The sequence below is a fragment of the Panthera pardus genome, unplaced genomic scaffold (assembly GCF_024362965.1).
Source record: "Panthera pardus isolate Hobbes unplaced genomic scaffold, ASM2436296v1 HiC_scaffold_11, whole genome shotgun sequence".
Lineage (NCBI taxonomy): Eukaryota > Metazoa > Chordata > Mammalia > Carnivora > Felidae > Panthera > Panthera pardus.
In genome coordinates, this window is record NW_026526666.1 from 7,033,014 (window position 1) to 7,050,867 (window position 17,854).

At 41.5% G+C, this 17,854-nt stretch overlaps 1 long non-coding RNA gene across 3 annotated transcripts; it reads right to left on the bottom strand.

Moving 5' to 3' along the window:
* Positions 1-304: 304 nt before the first annotated feature.
* On the bottom strand, positions 305-17,778 carry LOC109272147 (uncharacterized). 3 transcript variants are annotated; one of them, XR_002082315.2, is made up of 5 exons: positions 17,418-17,778; positions 16,955-17,045; positions 11,336-11,469; positions 9,526-9,614; positions 305-794 (listed from the first exon to the last, which is right to left on the bottom strand). It is a non-coding gene; the product is annotated as an uncharacterized LOC109272147 (long non-coding RNA). The 3 variants fall into 3 exon arrangements; XR_002082314.2 differs by having other exon boundaries at positions 17,261-17,778; XR_002082313.2 differs by having other exon boundaries at positions 16,955-17,778.
* Between the last annotated feature and the right edge of the window lie 76 nt (positions 17,779-17,854).

The window sequence follows — 17,854 nt, forward strand, 5'->3', positions numbered from 1 at the left end:
ATCACCCCCATTGCTGCAGTTAAGAATCACCATGTAACTTGAGACACATTTGAAGAGAACACGTTTCCTTTATAAACATGCGACCATTGTGAAAGTTTGAGGTCAACCAATGCAAATAGCTACCTTTAGAGAAGGAAATGCAGTGCCCCCTGTGGGTCAAATGTCATACTAGGTATTTGTCTCATTCAAGCCTTATCCTGTAAGGTGGGTCTCACCTTGACCCATCACCATCACCATCACCATTTTACAGAGGAGAAAACAGGTCCTGAGAGGTTAAGTAACTTATTTAGGATCACACAGCCAATAGGTTGAACCAGAATGCAAACTCAAATCCATCATCACGACCCATACTATTTCTAAAAGAGTAGGGTCATGTGTAAAAGTACTACAAGAGGTTTAAAATATTACATAAATACTGACCATCACATTATTACATGTGTTAACACATGAGGATTCACCGGGAGCTTTCGGTTTTGCTGCTCACGTGGATTTTCAGCTGTCGGTGAGGACAGCTCTCCTCCCTGGAGGAGACCGCAATGCTTCCTCAGTTACACTCGGGCCATTTTCCATCACAGCACTCCCCTGGTTCGCAAAGGGGCTGGCAGTGGAACCGCAAGCCTCTCCCAACTGGTTCTAATGACACCACCTTGTCGTGTCCCCAAGCATCCTTTGGGGACCACCTCTAAGCCTTCAGAAGATGGGTGTCATCTGCTGAGGTGATGCCTTTTCCGGTTGGTCCGACCTGGCTTCCGAGACCAGCTTATGCGTTCATTCTTGTTCAGCCTCAAGGACACCTGGAAAGAAGAGATTTAATTATTATAAATTCTTCCTTGAATCCACTAATGTTGAGCAGTGGTCCTACCTCTTCTGCCATGGCCAACATGCCGCTTTTCTGCAATCAAATCTATCACTTTTTCCAGTTTTGTTTCTTCTTTTAGGACTTCTGTTTATGGATGTTTAGACATAACTTCTGCACCCTGAGATTATATTAAAATATTTATCTTTACATTTTAATACTTCCATGTTTCTTCTTTGATATTTAAATCTTCACTCCATCTTAACTTAATTTTGGGTATAATCTGTGAGGTAAGGGAGTTAACTATTGTTTTTTCAAATTATTCTTCAATACTATTAACTAATCCTTACCCCACTGACGTTTTACGACATTACATTGCATGTTCTTATACATACTTGTGTCAGTTTCTGTACTTTTGACAAACCTTGAGACCTACAATTTTAGCCAGTCTATATAGGAAAGGAAAAATAATAGGTATATGCAAATACATTTTTCCCAGCTGTTCCCTGGATCTGGGTAAGAAAGAGACCAAAATAGCGGGGGAAATTAAAAACAAATAGTGAATAATCAGAAGGGACTTACCAGCTCAATAAATAAAAGCTTGCAAGAATTTGCCCCGGTGTAAATGAAGTGTTACCGTTCTCCTTTAATGTAATGAAAAAGGAGTAAGCATAATCAAGATAGAGACATGCCTGTCAGAAAAATGCTTGGCTCCGTTAAATTCCTCTCCCCACCTCACCTATTCATGAGCCAGCATATTTTATTTACTTACCCACCTTCAGGGTCAGGCCTGAGCATACTCTGAACAGAGTTCCTGCTGTGGGCAAAAATTATACTGGGAGTCCCTGTCTCACTAGGACCTGCCCCATTTGGTAACTGCAACTATTAAAGAGATAATTCATGAAAAGCAGTTACTACATGGCCTGGCTGTATCCATTTGTTAGAACTGCCATAACAAAACACCGTAGATTGGGTGATTTAAACAACAGAAATTAAGTTTCTCACGGTTCTGAGGGCTGGAAATCCAAAATCAAAGTGTCATCAAGGTGCGTTTCTCCTGAGGCCTCTTTTCTTGGCTTGCAGATGGCACCTTCTCACTGTGTCCTTACACTGCCTTTTCTCAGTACACCTGCCTTCCTGGGGTCTCTTCCTCTTCTTTATAAGGACCCGTCATGTTGGATTAGGGCCCACCCACATGAATTCATTTAATCTTAATTACTTCTTTAAAGGCCCTATCTCCAAGTACAGTCACAATCTGAAGCATACTGGGTGTTAGAACTTCAACATACGAAGTTCAACATATGAATTTTGGGGGGATACGATTCACACAGTAACACTGGCATATATGAAGGAACGAATAAAAATTAGCAATTATGAAGTACACGTGTCGGGCAAGGCAAACGAATACTGATGCAACCACAAGAGGAAACATATGAACAACTTTGCTCTTTCCTCCTTTTTGACAAAGAATAGATGTCTAATGTTCGAACAGCTGGGACACAACAGAAAGCCTTGTCCAAATAGCTACTGATTCAAACCAGGTCAGAGGATACTTGAAGACTAGAGCACAACAGCTCAGCAGGTGGACATTGCTAAGGGAAGTGAATTGGCTAATGGCCTCCCCAAACCATAGGTTACTATTTTAAATGTTACAAAAGACCACGGAGCATGAGAAGATGAAAAATAAAACCAGTGTGGGTCCAATCTTCAAAGGAGGAGAACTGAGTGATAGGGGCAGTTTGGCTGCATGTGACTAAACTAAATTGCTGAGTACTAAGCCAGCTCTGGGCTAGAGGTAGATCACAGTCTTTTCTGTCCTGGGGCTCTCAGGAGAGAAAAGAGCTTTTTCCTTTTTTCTTTCTTTCTCACTAAAATCCTCTTGCAGTCCTTGAAGATGGAAAATGTCTGTGTGTTGGGCAAAGTCATGCAAAAGGGGCACAAACACGCTTACCCCTAGTGCTACAGATTGTGAATGTAAAAGAGGGCTTACTTGGGGAAAAAACTTCCAGGCAGATCTGAAGGAGCAGGGCAAGCCTCTGTGCTCTTGGTAGAGTTGTAAGCTTAGGCAGGGCATAGCTTCACTAGACTTATCAGGACCAAGCATTTAAGTAGAGAGTAGTCACCCACCTCCCATTACAGTGAAAAGTGACCCTCCCCCCAACATCGCTCTATGTATTTGTAGAAGAAGAAGAGTAGGTAAATATGATGCTATGGAAGCCCCCAACTGAGAAAATGGCCTTGTTAAAAAGGGGATCACCCAAAGCTCAGGACCTAGTATTAAGTCATTCTCCCTCCAAGGGCTTTCAAGGCCCTCCAGATGGGCTCTGCTCAGTCAAGGAAAAGAATATGTACCTGCCATCGTAGGGAGGGCAATCCTCGCTACCTACAAATATCACTGGACTACTGCAGGTCAGTTGAAATGGCAGCACGTAGTGTAACTGATTTTTTTTAAGAGCTCTTGCATAGGTGTGGCCACACACGAAGGGTGAGCCGGGACTCTGCAGGACTCTTTTTTTGCATTAGGCCCAAATTATGATTTAAAAACCAACAAACAAAACAGCGCCTAGGTGGCTCAGTCGGTTGAGCGTCCGACTTCGGCTCAGGTCATGATCTCACAGCTCGTGAGTCTGAGCCCAGTGTCGGGCTCTGTGCTGATGGCTCGAGCCTGGAGCCTGCTTTGGATTCTGGGTCTCCCTCTGTCTCTGCCCCTAACCCACTCGCATTCTATCTCTGTCTCTCTCAAAAATAAATAAACATTAAAACAAACAAACAAACAAGAAAACCGTCTGGAGTCACATTGTGAGAAAGGGCCATGAACAAGGGATGTGCAGATTCCTTTTTGTCATTTGAAGACCACCAACAGTGTCTCATCCCCAGAATACAGACAGCCCTCTGAGTTCACTAAGTGATGAAATCTCTTCCTTTGATTTTCCACTCTGCCTCCTGCGCTCATTTGCTCCCTGGACCCTGGACGAATGGTGGTCCAAATGCTATCATTAACACTATGAAGACAGTAAAAATGTCTGAAGCATATATTGTGGAGCAGACGCAATTTACATCAAAGGAATAGTGTCGCTTTAACCAAAAGATTGCATACATTTTTGGTAGTTACCAAAAAAAACAAACAAAAATCTGATGATTCTCAAATTTTTATCTCCAGCTTTCATCTCTCCCAACCCAGACACGTTCCCAACTACTGTCCAGGCGCCCCCATCTGAAGCTACCTCATTCGAAGCATATCCAAAACAAACTCAGTTTTGTGAGTTATACTATCTACCGAAGTCATCCAAGTTAGAGCTTTCAGTCATCGTTGACCCCTAGGTCCTAATTAATTGATCATCAATTTGTATCAATTATACTGCTCAAGGGCCTCTGTTTTCATACTATTACAGTTTTGATCCTTATTGTTCCTGCCTTAGTTCAGTATCTTCTCTCAAGTAAACAACTGCTCAGCCTCTGAACTAATCTTCCTGCCTCCAGTTTCATTTTCATTTCTGAGTTTTGATCAGAGAACCACCCCTGTGAAACATGGTGGATGGGAATATAAGCCTGACCTGTCCTGAACAAAGTACTTTGCTTCAGGAGGGACAAAGCAAGAATTCATTAGGTCCAATTCACAACAGAAAAGTGACAGAGCTGAGGAATACAGGGACAAATCTTTCCTGGTCAATGTGACTTGATGCTATGGTTTGATCCAATGATTTTGGCAGAGTTCTATGCATTCTCTTGAGAGGAGATGTTCTTGATGAGAGATGGGAAGACAGAGGGAAAATGGCTACTCAACTAGTGGGTTAAATTAGCCGAGACTCTATTAGGACTCAAGATAGGTGACCCTTACCCGTTGGGATGAGCACTGGGTGTTGTACGGATACCAATTTGACAATAAATTATATTTAATTAAAAAAAATAGGTGATCCTTAGCTTTCCTTAATTAATATGCAGAAGAACTCGGATATGTACACACTCTAAAAATCATAAAACAAATTTTAATTTATAGAGAAAAAAATCACTCCTAAATCTACCACCTGGTAATGACTAGTCTGTGCATACTCTTCTAGTCTTTTCCCAATATGCATACATATTTTAGATAGCTTCAATCATAGCCTTTGTCTTCGGTAAATATGTAGAATTATATATCTAAAGATGCGCTAAATTAGAAAAACAGTTGACCTGGGGCACCTGGCTGGGTCAGTCAGAAGAGTGTTACGACTCTTGATCTCAGGATTATGAGTTTGAACCCCACGTTGGGTGTAGAGATTACTAAAAATAAATAAACTTTAAAAAAGAAAAACAATCAACTCTACCTAATCTCATGCATTTCACTGGAGGACTTTTCAATCTGGAGTAAGGACATCATTCATTAGAGAGTAGCTCCTAATGGTGAAGGGTGAAGTTGGAGCCTGGTTGTACCTACACAATTTTGTACAAAAGGAAGGGTGAAGAGTTTGGTAAGGTGCTACCCATTTAAAATCAATGGACTCCAGATATGGGGAACATGCCTAAAGTCTAGAAAATAAAAAAGAGAATCTCTTACCTTCATAACACATTCTTATTAGCAGCATCCTTAAAATAGAATTAATAGTACCAGGTTCAGGGGCGCTTGGGTGGCTCAGTCGGTTAAGCATCCGACTTCAGCTCAGGTCATGATCTCGCAGTTTGTGAGTTCGAGCCCCACATCGGCCTCTGTGCTGACAGCTCAGAGCCTGAAGTCTGCTTCAGATTCTGTGTCTCCCTCTCTCTCTGCCCCTCCCCGACTCACACTCTGTCTCTCTCTCTCCTTCAAAAATAAATAAACATTAAAAAAAATTTTTTTAATAGTACCTAGTTTACAGGGCTTTTGTGAGGAATAAATGATGTGAAATTGAGTTGTAAACTATCAAAAAATGGTACAAATGTAAGGAAAAACTATTAGTATCACTCCCAATCTGTATCTCTCACTAAACTCCAAACTCCTAAAAGACAACACCCTTGCTTTGTATCTCCCCACCGAATCCCCCAGAATGCTCTAATATAGAAGCAGAAACAGAGCTCTGTTGGAGCTGAGAGAAACAATTTTTTCCGGAATTGTCAGGGACATCTCGCCAAGAGTTTTACAGGGGTAATAATAGGGACCCGGAGCTATTTTTAATATTTATAAAAGTCTAACCTGATATTATACTATTATCAGCAGTACAGCTTTATAAGCTAAATAAAACATCAATGCCTTCTTTAATTTTTCTTGTTTTCCCTTTTGTATGCAATTATACAAAACAAATGTGTATCTCATAGAAAAATTAATTGTTGCTTTATTTAATAAATACTGTGTGAGGCCTTGGGGTAACTGCCAAGGAAAAAAAGATGAATAAAAGAAGTCATAATCCTTGCCTTCACGGAACTCAGTCCAGGGAAGACAGACAAGTTTAATGTGCGAGTTGACATTATACGACAAGGGCAATCACAATAAAGGGAATATATGGAGGACTGTTAACCTAGACTTAAGTGGGGCTGGGTGGTCATGAAAGGCTTCCTGGAGGAAGTCAAACCTTAAGGCTTCTGGGAATTATCCAGGCAAAGGCTGTGGGTAAAGGAAGAAAAAGAGGCCAAATAATATGTCCAGGAAGAAAGGAATATATGCAAAAGACAAAAGGAGACAGAAAACACTTTACCAAGAAACTTAGTTCAACAGGGTCCCCATGTAGAATCAGGGTACTGAAGTGGGTAAAGATAGGATTTGCAGAAGGATGACATTTTACCCCACCTTTTATTTTGAAAATTTTCACACCCAGAAAACACTTGAAAAACTAGTGCAATGAATAGCCATATACTACCACCCAGCTACTCCAGGGAGTGGTGGAGGGGGTCAGCGGGGAGAGGGAGAGATAGAATGAACGCATGAATCAACCAATCAATAATAATCTGGCAGGGGCGCCTAGCTGACTCAGTTGGTCGAGTGTCCAACTCTTGATTTCAGCTCAGATCATGATCCCAGGGTTGTGAGATCGAGCCCCACATCGGGCTCTGTGCTGAGTGTGGAGCCTGCTTAGGATTCTCTCTCTCTCCCTCTGCCCCTCTCCCCTGCTTGTGCACTCTCTCTCTCTCTCTCTCTAAAAATTAAAAAATTAATAATCTGGCAAAATGTTAATAACTGGTAATCAACTGGGATTTCTAACACTCTTCAGATGCTCCTTCTCCTCCAATCTGTAAATAGAAATCTTTCTAGATCTTTCCTCCAGTTTTTCCTCCCCTCCCTACTTGAGAAACTTTTAAGATTAACTGGTCATAAAAACACTCTGCTGTAATGTGCAGGCAGTGGGAATATTTAGCCCAGATAAACCCGTGTCTCTCAACACATCTTTCATAACTAAGCCCCTAAGGAAAATTTTCAGACTTTTTTTTTTCTAATTGCCTCCTCAGGAAACTTTAATACACAGATAAGCTGTAATTTGGCTTTGTAATGTGCGTATATGTGTATTATATATACATATACATTATATATATTATGTATATATAATACATATGTTTTATACTTTAAAAAAGATTTTTTTCATACCCCGAGAACCAATTTTTGCCTTCTTGTGGGCAATATCACTCCCAATGAGAATGCATGGATGAACAGATCTAATACAAAGAGGAATAAATCAGATTATGATAGAATGAATTCCTATTCCAATTAGTTTCTAGAAACAATATTAATGTATTAGCTACTTCTCTAAATGTAAAGTAACATAAATTCAAAGATTTTTTAACCAAAAAAAGTTCATTCCTAAGTCTTTGGGTCACATCTTCCATGAAAATTTTTTATTATAAGCCACTTGGCCACCATAATTAACACCATAATTAACATGCTCCAGAGAACCCAACAGAGTGAAAAAGGACCTAATTCATCAGTTGTCACCTGGTCCTGACAAAATGAATTAAATAACATAAGTCTCTTTTGGGAAAGGTAGGGGGAGAACCATAGTAATCCCAGGTAGTTTGGGGGCAACGTAGAGGGACCGACCCAAAGTATAGAAGTCCTAGAGATGGAGAATGCTCTTTGTAGGGGCAGCAAAATTTAGGCAGGCGTTGGAATGAGAAGATTTTACTGAAGACAAACTATCAACGACACCGTCTTACCAAGGTCTAGAGCAGTGCTGTTCAGCACACATTTAACGTAAGCAGTCTACGCAATTTTATTCTGGAAGCCACATTACGAAAGTAAAAAGGAACAAGTGAAAATAAGCTTAATAATAGATCTTATGTACTAGAGTTCTATGAAAAGATTACCACTTTCATATATTGCAACAGTGGCCAGTGCAAAAGAAATAATAATAATAAGCTATCAAGTCATGAAAAGATGCGAAGGAATCTGAAATGTCTGTTACTAGGTGAAAGAGGCCACTCTGAAAAGGCTACATGCTGTATGACTCCAGCAATACGTCATCGGGCAAAGGACAAGCCACAGACAGTAAAAGGATGAGGGCTTTGCCAGGAGTGTGAGGAGAGGAAGAGGTGAATACGCGAAGCACTGGGGATTTTTAGGGCAGTGAGATTACTCCGTGTGATACTGTAATGGTGGATACATGACATCATACATTTGTCAAAACCTACTGAATGCACAACACCAAGAGTGAACCTTAATGAAAACTGTGCACTTTGGTGATAATGATGTATCAATATTGGTTCAATTACAACAAAGGTAATTCCTTAGCGCAGGATGCTGATGGTAAGGAGGCTGTGCGTGAGAGGAGAGGGGATCTATAAGAACTCTCTGTGCTTTCTGCTCAATTTTGCTGGGAACCTAAAACTACTCCAAAAAATAAAGTGTCTATTTTAAAATATACGTATATTTATAATATAGGCCATTTCAACATGCAATCCATATAAAACGTTACATTTGAGATATTTGACATTCCTTTTTTCATTATAAATCTTTTCAAACCGGCATGTTTGTACACTTAGACCATTTCTAATTTGTATTAAGCACATGTCAAGTGCTCAAAAGCCACATGTGGGACAGCGCAAGTCTAGACAGCGGCGGCACCAAGCCACACTGGATACGTACATGAGGAAAATGTTTTTGCTGTGCAATCAAGCTTCTGAGTCTTCTTTCCACCCAGGTCACTGCCTCTCAGCTCTTGTCATATAGATATTTAGGAACAGCCTCCCCAAGGACCCCCTCCCCAGTCCAACCCCCCAAAGAGTATCACTCCAAAGATTTTCCTGATGGGACTCTGTCTAAAAGAGAGGCGTGAACACTGAAGAATATAAGGGATCTATCACACCAGAGTTTCCTGAAAACACCATGAACTCCTCATTAATAAAAGGACAAAAAGCTTTCAGGTCCTGCACACTGTGCAAAAAAAGTGAAGAATTTATTAAAATGCAGTGCAGATTGGAATGCTACCTAGAAAATAGGTACTTAAGAAAAAAATAGTTGCTGTCAATATAGAAATAAATAACTGGGCTTTGCCTCAGTTGGTGGAGATTATATAGATTTCTGGGCAACCAGGAACATTATTTATATATATTTCCTAGCAACATTCCTGGAACTAATGTATAGGCTTCTCTCTAAGCCATGATATATTATAATCTACTCATGTTCTAAATGCTATTACCAAGATGTGGGTGCACCTCAGCTCAGAAAAGTTAGCTGTCATTTGAATTAGAAAAGGCACCACATTAAATCATAATCTGCCCTTTTATATTCATCATTTTCAGGTTCTATCACTCAGAGAAGCGAGAAGGAAAAAAGGCATTTATTTGCTTACCATTTTGAACAGCTCTTCCGAAGGAAGGGAAAAGAAAAAAACAGAAAGTGGCCTGACTATCACAAAAAAATATGCAGTCCCACAGAATCCTGAAAAGAAAACAGCATGATATAACACAGGCTGTACACATATAAGTTTTATTTATAGTCACAAAAACCATTTTTAAATGCCTAGCTCCCATCCGAGTCCTCTTTGAAATGAAGGAGAGGATTTAAATCAGTATTTAACCATATATGGTATTTTTCTTTTTTTTTTAATTTATTTTTTTTCATATATGGTATTTTTCAAATTAAGAATTCTACATGAAAAGTCAAAATATTTTCCATATTTATAATTAAACCTTTCCAAATAAGTATATTAATATAATCTTAACATAATTTAATAAAATGACATGATATCTTGGACTTGATTTAGAATACCCCAACAAATAAAAATAATAATAAAAGTAACAGTGGCAGAAATATATGAAATAAAAATGAGAGAATGCTATGAACTGGTGACACCGAATGATAGATTCTTGGAGGTTTGTTATACTCTCTCCACTATGTATAGCTCATATCTAAGGTTTTCCAAATAAAAAGGTTCAAAATTATGGGTGGTAAGTTTTAAAATATATGGGTATCTTTAACAAAAGAAATTGTTAACTGGTTATTTCTGACTCAGGGCCTGGCACATGACATTTACTATTTACTTACACCCTTTTAAACTGTTCACATGTTTTGATCAAACATTATTTTCTCACTAAAAAAAATCTACACACACACACACACACACACACACACACTCTAGTGTTTTGGTAAGGGTAGAACACTTAACACTTCCTGAAGATACTGGTTATGCATTTAGCTCTGTACCTGATTAGTTGTGGGTCCTTAATCAAGTTACTTCTGAGCCTTATTAAATAAGGATAACATTTAAATGAAAAAATACATTTGAAAATACCCAACACAGTGTCTGGCACAATATAGGTATTCACACAGTGTTGATTTAAATGACATTTAATACTTGGGGACAACTAGATTTACTATGGAGACAGGCCCACTCCTAACATGTGGGGGGCCAGGAGCAAAAGGAGAAAAAGAGGCATTAGCCCATATTGTTTTTCTCTTTCCACCCCATGGAGGACATCCCAACAAACTCCATCAAGCTCCACCACCCCCAGCAGCTGCCCTTTGACCACTCCTGAGGCCAAGCTGAAAGGGGTAGAGTGGGATAATGTATTCTTAGTATTCCCTGTCCCCTGGGTAGGGATGTGACTGCAGAGGAGCCTGAGTAGTTCCTTTCAAAGCAAAGAGCTCAGGGTAGGGGACCCAGGTGCCTGAACTAAAAGCTGTACCGATTTGGGGCACCTGGGTGGCTCCGCTGGTTAAGTGTCTGACTCTTAATTTTGGCTCAGGTTATGATCTCATGGTTCGTGAGATCAAGCCCGCGTCAGGCTCCGCACTGACAACGTGGAGCCAGCTTGGGATTCTCTCCCAGTCTCTCTCTCTCTGCCACTCACCTGCTCATGCTCTCTGAATGAATGAATGAAGGAATGAATGAATAAATAAATAAGCTGTACTGAATAGAGACCAGCTGTTATACTGAACAACTCAACAGAGTAAGAATCAGAAGACATGGATTCATGTCCCAGTTCTCCAGTAATTTCATGTGACCTCAGGCCATGTCTTTACCTAGCTGTGCCTCAATTTTCTCATATATCCATCTAATAAATATTTATTGGGCTCCAGTTACGGGCTAGACATGCATCTAGATACTGTGAATACACATAGAACACCACAGACAATAGCCTTTATCTTCAGAGACTTACCATTCTGATAGGGAACAAGCCATGAAGATATCTGGGGTGAATGTAGTCCAGACAAAGGGTCTCTTCTACATCAAAAGTTTCGGGATTAATCTGGCAAGTTGACATGTTCATTAAATACAAATAACAAAGGAATCCTAAGGGAAAAAAATAGCATATGTTAAATTATAATGCAATATTATAAAGAGTGCAAAACATGCCTTTTATTTTTTCTTCTTTTTCATTAATTTTTTTGAGTGTAGTTGACACGCAATGTTACCTTTCAGGTATACGACACAGTCATTCGGCAAGTCTAACCATGATGCTATCCTCACCACAAGTGTCGCTACCAGCTGTCACCATACAATGCTATTACAGTATCATTGAATATATTCCTTATGCTGTGCCATTGATTCCTGCGACCCCTTCATTCCAAGACTGGAAGCCTGTATCTCCCACTGCCCTTTATTCATTTTGCCCGTCCCCCCTTCCCTCCCTTCTGGCACCCACCAGTTCGTTCTCTGTGCATACAGGTGTGATTTTTTTTTGTCTGTTTACTCACTTAAAACATGCCTTTTAGTATCTGTTCTCTAAGAACATTCACAACTACTGCTCTAATTTTAATCACAAGAATTATCACCATCCGCAGTACAAAATACAATCTCAAAATGTGCCATTTTCTTTGTATTATTACCCAATTTATTTATGTATATTTTATGTGGAAGATAAATTTATATAAAAGATAATCTAATCACAAAGTGTTTATCCACATTAATTTTTTAGTAAATATGTTAATCTATCAGGGGCTTCATAAAACATTTATTTCAAAAAAGGTTAATAATGAGCTTTATTATTTCATAAACACAGAAAAAGGAATTCACAGAAAATGAATAAAGTGTGTAATCAAGTACAATCTAAGAATAGCTTATATTTATGCCAAACCAATTAAGATTGGGTGCAGCTTCCTGACTATATCCACTATGGGGTGTTTGGGGTCAAGGCAGAGCATTTGGTCAGGCAGCTAGGAGTCAAGTGAGATGTTAAAGAAGACTGTGGAGAATTTTTTCTGAAACGGTGGGTAATAAGTAACAACGGATCTTATGAGTCATTTAGTTCCAGTCTGACCTGAAAGTAGTTACACAAGCAGAGCTCCAAAGCTCAGATCATTCTAGGCCTTTCATCCCACACCTTCTCAAGAGTGAAGAGCTGCCCAGTTAACATAAAATCTCAGCTATAAGGAACTATTTATACTTATTAGATCTCACAATTAGAAACATCTTGGGGCACCTTGGTGGCTCAGTCTGTTGAGTGTCCAACTTTTGGCTCAGGGCATAATCTCACAGTTCATGAGTTTAAGCCCCGCATCTGGCTCTGTGCCAAATTATCTGTCTCCCTCTCTCTCTGGACCACCTCTCTTCGCGTGCGCGGGCACTCTTTCTCAAAGATAAACATTAAAAAAAAAAAAAAGAAACATCTCAAGGCACGGCGAATTTCTAGATAAAATGCAAAGCAGCCATAATGCAATGGGACCAAGTTTTCTCTTACCCATCTCAGTTCAAAATAAGCAAAATAGAAGTGTGTGCTGTCTAAGCTTTGGAAGTAGGAGAGCATTTTATTGCAGCTACTTCCACTAGATGGCACTAAAGACTCTTTTAGGAATCAGGCTCTTTTAAGGGAAAAAAAAAAAATCAGGGTGAGGCAGTAGGAGAAATGAGGTTGACTAGGCTGAGGTTGCAGAGGGAAAGGTAGAGTTAAGGGAAGCCCCTCCTAGAAGATAGCTTCCATGAAAGCAGGGATTTTTGCTCTACACAATGATGTATCTTGGCACACAGTCAAAAGTCCCTGCCCTCATTACCGTTCTAGTGGGGAGCAAGCCACAAAGACATTTGGGGAAAACATATTCCAGGTGCTCAAAGAATATCTGATGAAGAAATGAAGGTCCTGAATAGCCACTGAAGATCATGACCAAATTAGGGTTTCAGAAAGATTTTTGACAGGGTCATAGAGAATGGACTGGAAACAGGGACACTAATTAGTAATCCAAAGAAAGCCTGGTAAGGACTTGAACTAAAAAGCAGGAATAATAGGCATAGAAGGGAGGGAGTAAATTCAGAGATATGATGTGGGCAATAATGATAACAGTAAAAAAAAAAAAAAAGAGCTCCCATATAAAACATGGGCTAGTGCTCTATAAACGCCACCTCCAAATCTCACAACCATCAGGGAGGATGAAGTTTTTGTTTTTGTTTTTAAATAGGGCTGAGGACCCTGGGGAATACCAGTGTTTTAAGAGCCCGGTGGAAGAAGTAGTGTGCTGCAGGAAGAAAGAGAAGGATTGGTTAGAGAGGCAGGAAGTGGAAGGAAAATCGAGAACAGTGTTGTAGCAACCAAGGGAGGAGAAAGAGAAAGTTTCAAGAAATGAGGCAGCGTTGAAAGCAGGGGCACCTGGCTCAGTTGGTACAGCATGTGGCTCTCCAAGTCTTGAGCTCCAGCCCCACGATGGGTGTCTCCCTCTCTCTCTCCGGGAGGGAGCTTACTTTAAAAACAAACAAAAACGATAGCAAATTCCGTTCGATCATAACTGAAAAGTATTCACTGGATTTAACAAGTTGGAAGTTACCAGGGACTCTGGCAAAAGCAATTTTCAGAGGAATGGTGACAGCAAAAGCCAGATCCTAGTGTTTAGGAGTAAAATGCAAGAATTAGAGAAGCAAGTGTAGACTCTTCTTTTTAAGAGGCCACGGGAAATCAGGAGCTAGAGAGGGGCATAGGGTAGGAGATTTAAGCATGAGTAGGAGTTGAAAGAAAAGTCCACCAGAAAGGAACAGACGAAGACAGAGGAGAGAGAACAGGCAGATGAGTCTGGCCTCAGAGCACAGATCCTAGGAGAAAGGATTCTCTTTCCCTTGAAGGAAGGAAAAAGGATGGGGAGTGAGAAAGAAGTTTAATGGTGAAAGGTAAGTCCGGCATAGCTCTCCGGTTCACCTTCTATGTATATTCACTCAGTCTCTGCTGTTACTTGATCAAAATGTCCAAGCAAGCCCTGATTTCTTGATGGGTCACCCTGCTTTTCCATCCTTCCTGCCTTTGGTACTTTCCCTGTCCTGGGCTACGAGAGTGGGCTGAAATTCTTTAGACGCCCCGATGGACCTGATCACTTTCATCAGTCCTATTCCTCTGACCCTGTGACTTCTGTCCTTCCCTGTAACTATTTGCTGCCTGGGGTCCTCAGAAAAGATGAAGTAGTCTGTTAGCATGGAATAAAACACTGAGCTGATTCCGGGAAAGGAGAATCCTTAACTAATCCTCGCCTGTGATCTCACGCCATATCACCTATGGTCTGCACTAGCCACAAAACTCTTGGTTGCCTGTAGTCCTGTTTATCCTCCTTAATTGGACATCATCATTTCCTGCCTCGCCAATAACAAGTCCTTATTACATGTCTACTGATTAGGCACTAGGTTGGTTCCCAAGGGTTCTCATCTTAATAGAGACACAGTGTATTTGTGCGTGTGTGTGGTGCATACATATATCCATGCACCCACACATACATACATAATAAAAACACTTAATACTACCATGTGACACAAACTGAAAAGAGGAAAGTAGAGGAAAAGAGCCACTGGAGCTCAAATTTGGGGCTCTGAAGCAACAGGGAATTTCGAGGCAGTAGTGTAAAGCAGGCCTGACATCAAAGGACGGGGAGGTTTAAATAGTAAAGGTGTAAGAATTCTGTAGACAAAACTGGCAAAGGCCAAGAAGCGTGTTTGACCATGTTTAGGGGGGTAACTAAAAGGCCAGGTTTATCGAAGTATTAGGGAATCCAGATTTTATCCTATGGCAATAGGGAGCTAGTGCAACTTTTAGAATGAAGACTGACTTGTACCATGTTTTCACCTGTTTTTAGAATTAATTTGGGAAAAATCATAGGGTTGGTTGAAAAAAAATGGAGGGCAGGGATAATTCAGAGACTACTGTAATATCTGAGGTGAGGGCGTAATACTACAGGTAAGGGTGCTGTATCATCCTAAAATTCTATGCAGTATGATGTTGGCAGTGGGCATGGAAAGAAATTGGTACCTGCCTGGACATGGAAAAAGAGAAAGGAAGCCAGGAACACTATAAGGTTTCAAGCTGGAGAGAAGGGGGAATAATGATATCCTTGAGAGAATAAAATAGGAAAGTTCAGAGAGCACAGTTTAGTGAGCAAAAAAGTTCAATGAAGTTTAAGGTATGTGGGGTTTAGGAAGATGGGGACACAATGAGTGCAGGTTTAGAACAGCTGTGACCAAAGCTCAGGGGAGAAAGTGTGGATGTGGGAATCATCTACGTAACATGACAAATAGAGAAAAAAAGGTAGGGTATAAAGAGGACGAAGGGAAACCAGGGAAGGAGAGTGTGAGAAACAGCCCAAGAGATTAGGCCAGAAGAGTAGAGGATTTAGAAAAAGAAAGCAAGTTTTAAGGATGAGGAAGTACATAACAATGGTAAGTACTAAAGAGGCTGTATATTGGGGAAAGTATATTGGCGAAAAGTGACTTGGTCACTTGTAATCTACAAGTGAAAAGTTTCAACAGAAGAGAGGAGTTGGGGCGCCTGGGTGGTTGTCGGTTAGGCTTCCGACTTCAGCTCAGGTCATGATCTCGCGGTTCATGGGTTCAAGCCCCACATCGGGCTCTGTGCTGACAGCTCAGAGCCTGGAGCCTGTTTCAGATTCTCTTTCTCCCTCTCTGTCTCTGCCCCTCCTCCGCTGGTGCTCTCTCTCAAAAATAAATAAACATTAAAAAAAAATTTTTTTTATAGTTTCTTTGAGGAAGGAAAAAAATGGGTGGTGATGAACACAGAAAGCAGGACAATTCTTTTGAGGAATATAGTGATGAGAGTCACAAAAGTCAGCTAAATTGAAAGTCAGCTGAGTCGAGGGGGGATGTGCATCCCCCTTTAGGACTTGATCACAACTCTTGGCAGAAAGAACATGCTAGTAAAGGAGTGACTGAAAATGTAGGAGCAGCAAAGTTTTGAAGAGCCAGGAGAGGTTGGAGTAAAAGAGCAAAGGTCTTGAGGAAGAGAAGAAAGGCAGTCAGGATGGGTGTGAGAGGAGGTGCGACAAACCATAGATTTTTAAGCAGAAAGTGAGTGAGTTTTCCAGATAGTCTTGCTTTTCTCACCCCATTCAAGTTACCTGCTGAGTACATAAGGTATTAGATGCAAGAAAGGAGAGTCTGGGTCAGAAGGAGGAGGAGGAGAAGCTGAAGAAATCCAGGTAAAGACTATTTTTTAAGACCTTCGTGGTCATACTCATTTTTAGAAATCACAAATCATTTTTTTGTAACAGTGGCATTGGACTCATTGCCATGCTGTATTTTGGAAATGGCCAAACATTTCCATTTTTAAAAACGTTTATAGTTTTCATACTCTAAAGTCAAGTGTTATTTTGTTTTGGGTTTCAGATTCCGTATTTTTGTAAGCTTAGGCTCCAGGCTAAGTGTGCCTCTAGCATGAACTCAATGAAACAGCTGCCCATTGGGTCCAAATCAACTAGGGAAGGTCAGGAACAAAACCAGCAGTGAGAGAACCAGGCATACCGGACAAGCTTAAGGGACTGGAAATAGAACAGTGGAGGGGAAGGAGCTAGAGGGTTACCATTTCTGGAAATTGTGGAGATACAGGTCCCAGATCTCGGGTGTGGCAAAGCCCCCACAAGGGCCGAATAAGGAGACTCCTGGTGAGGATACTTGAAGAAAGAGACAAAGAAATTGCCAAGGCTGCCTGTCGCGTTCATCTTCCCAATTATTTTGTGAGCCCACAAAGGGTTCCCTCCCTCTTGGCCAGGAGCCACTCTCCCATTGTGACCAGTCACGGCCCCCCTTGGACTGACTGATCAAAACAGCCGGACAAACTTGCTCCGTTTCTGGTGTACGGAACTGTAGGCTTCTGGGTGACAAATACCTAACCTCTCTGGCCTTCCGCGCCCCTGGCCCCGACGGGTCACACAACGGCTTCTTCACCCCAGGGAACCACGAAGCCAGCCCTCGGTTCAACGGTCTCCCAGACGGGTCCCCAGAACCTCGGGGCCCTGAGCCCCGGGAAACGAAGCTCTTGTAACCTGCATGCTGAGCCTGGGGGATTCCTGGACTAAAATAAGCTGAGGAGGCCCAGGCGGGAACTCGTGGGCTCAGGCCGGCCGAGCAGAAACATCCTTCATAGCGTCCGAAGCCTCTGGGACGAGGACCCCTCGTCCTACAACTCCCAGCAAGCTGTGCGCTGAGCAACTGACAGCGCCACCCGCCAATGGAAGGGCCCGGCCTGGGTCCGTGGGCCCAATCCGAGGGCGCAAAGGAGGTCGTCCCCGTGGCAGACCAGCGGGGCTTTTTAAGTGGTCCTCTGGCCTCTCTGGTCGCCACAGCGATAGAGGGATCGTCCCCGTAAAAGGGTGACGCTGCTTATACTATGCCGCTCACTTCCAGCCTCGCTCTTTTCCTCCCCTCCGCCCTAGCCCTCCTGCCGCCGGGCCCCCGGCACTTAGCTAGATCCCTCCCCTCC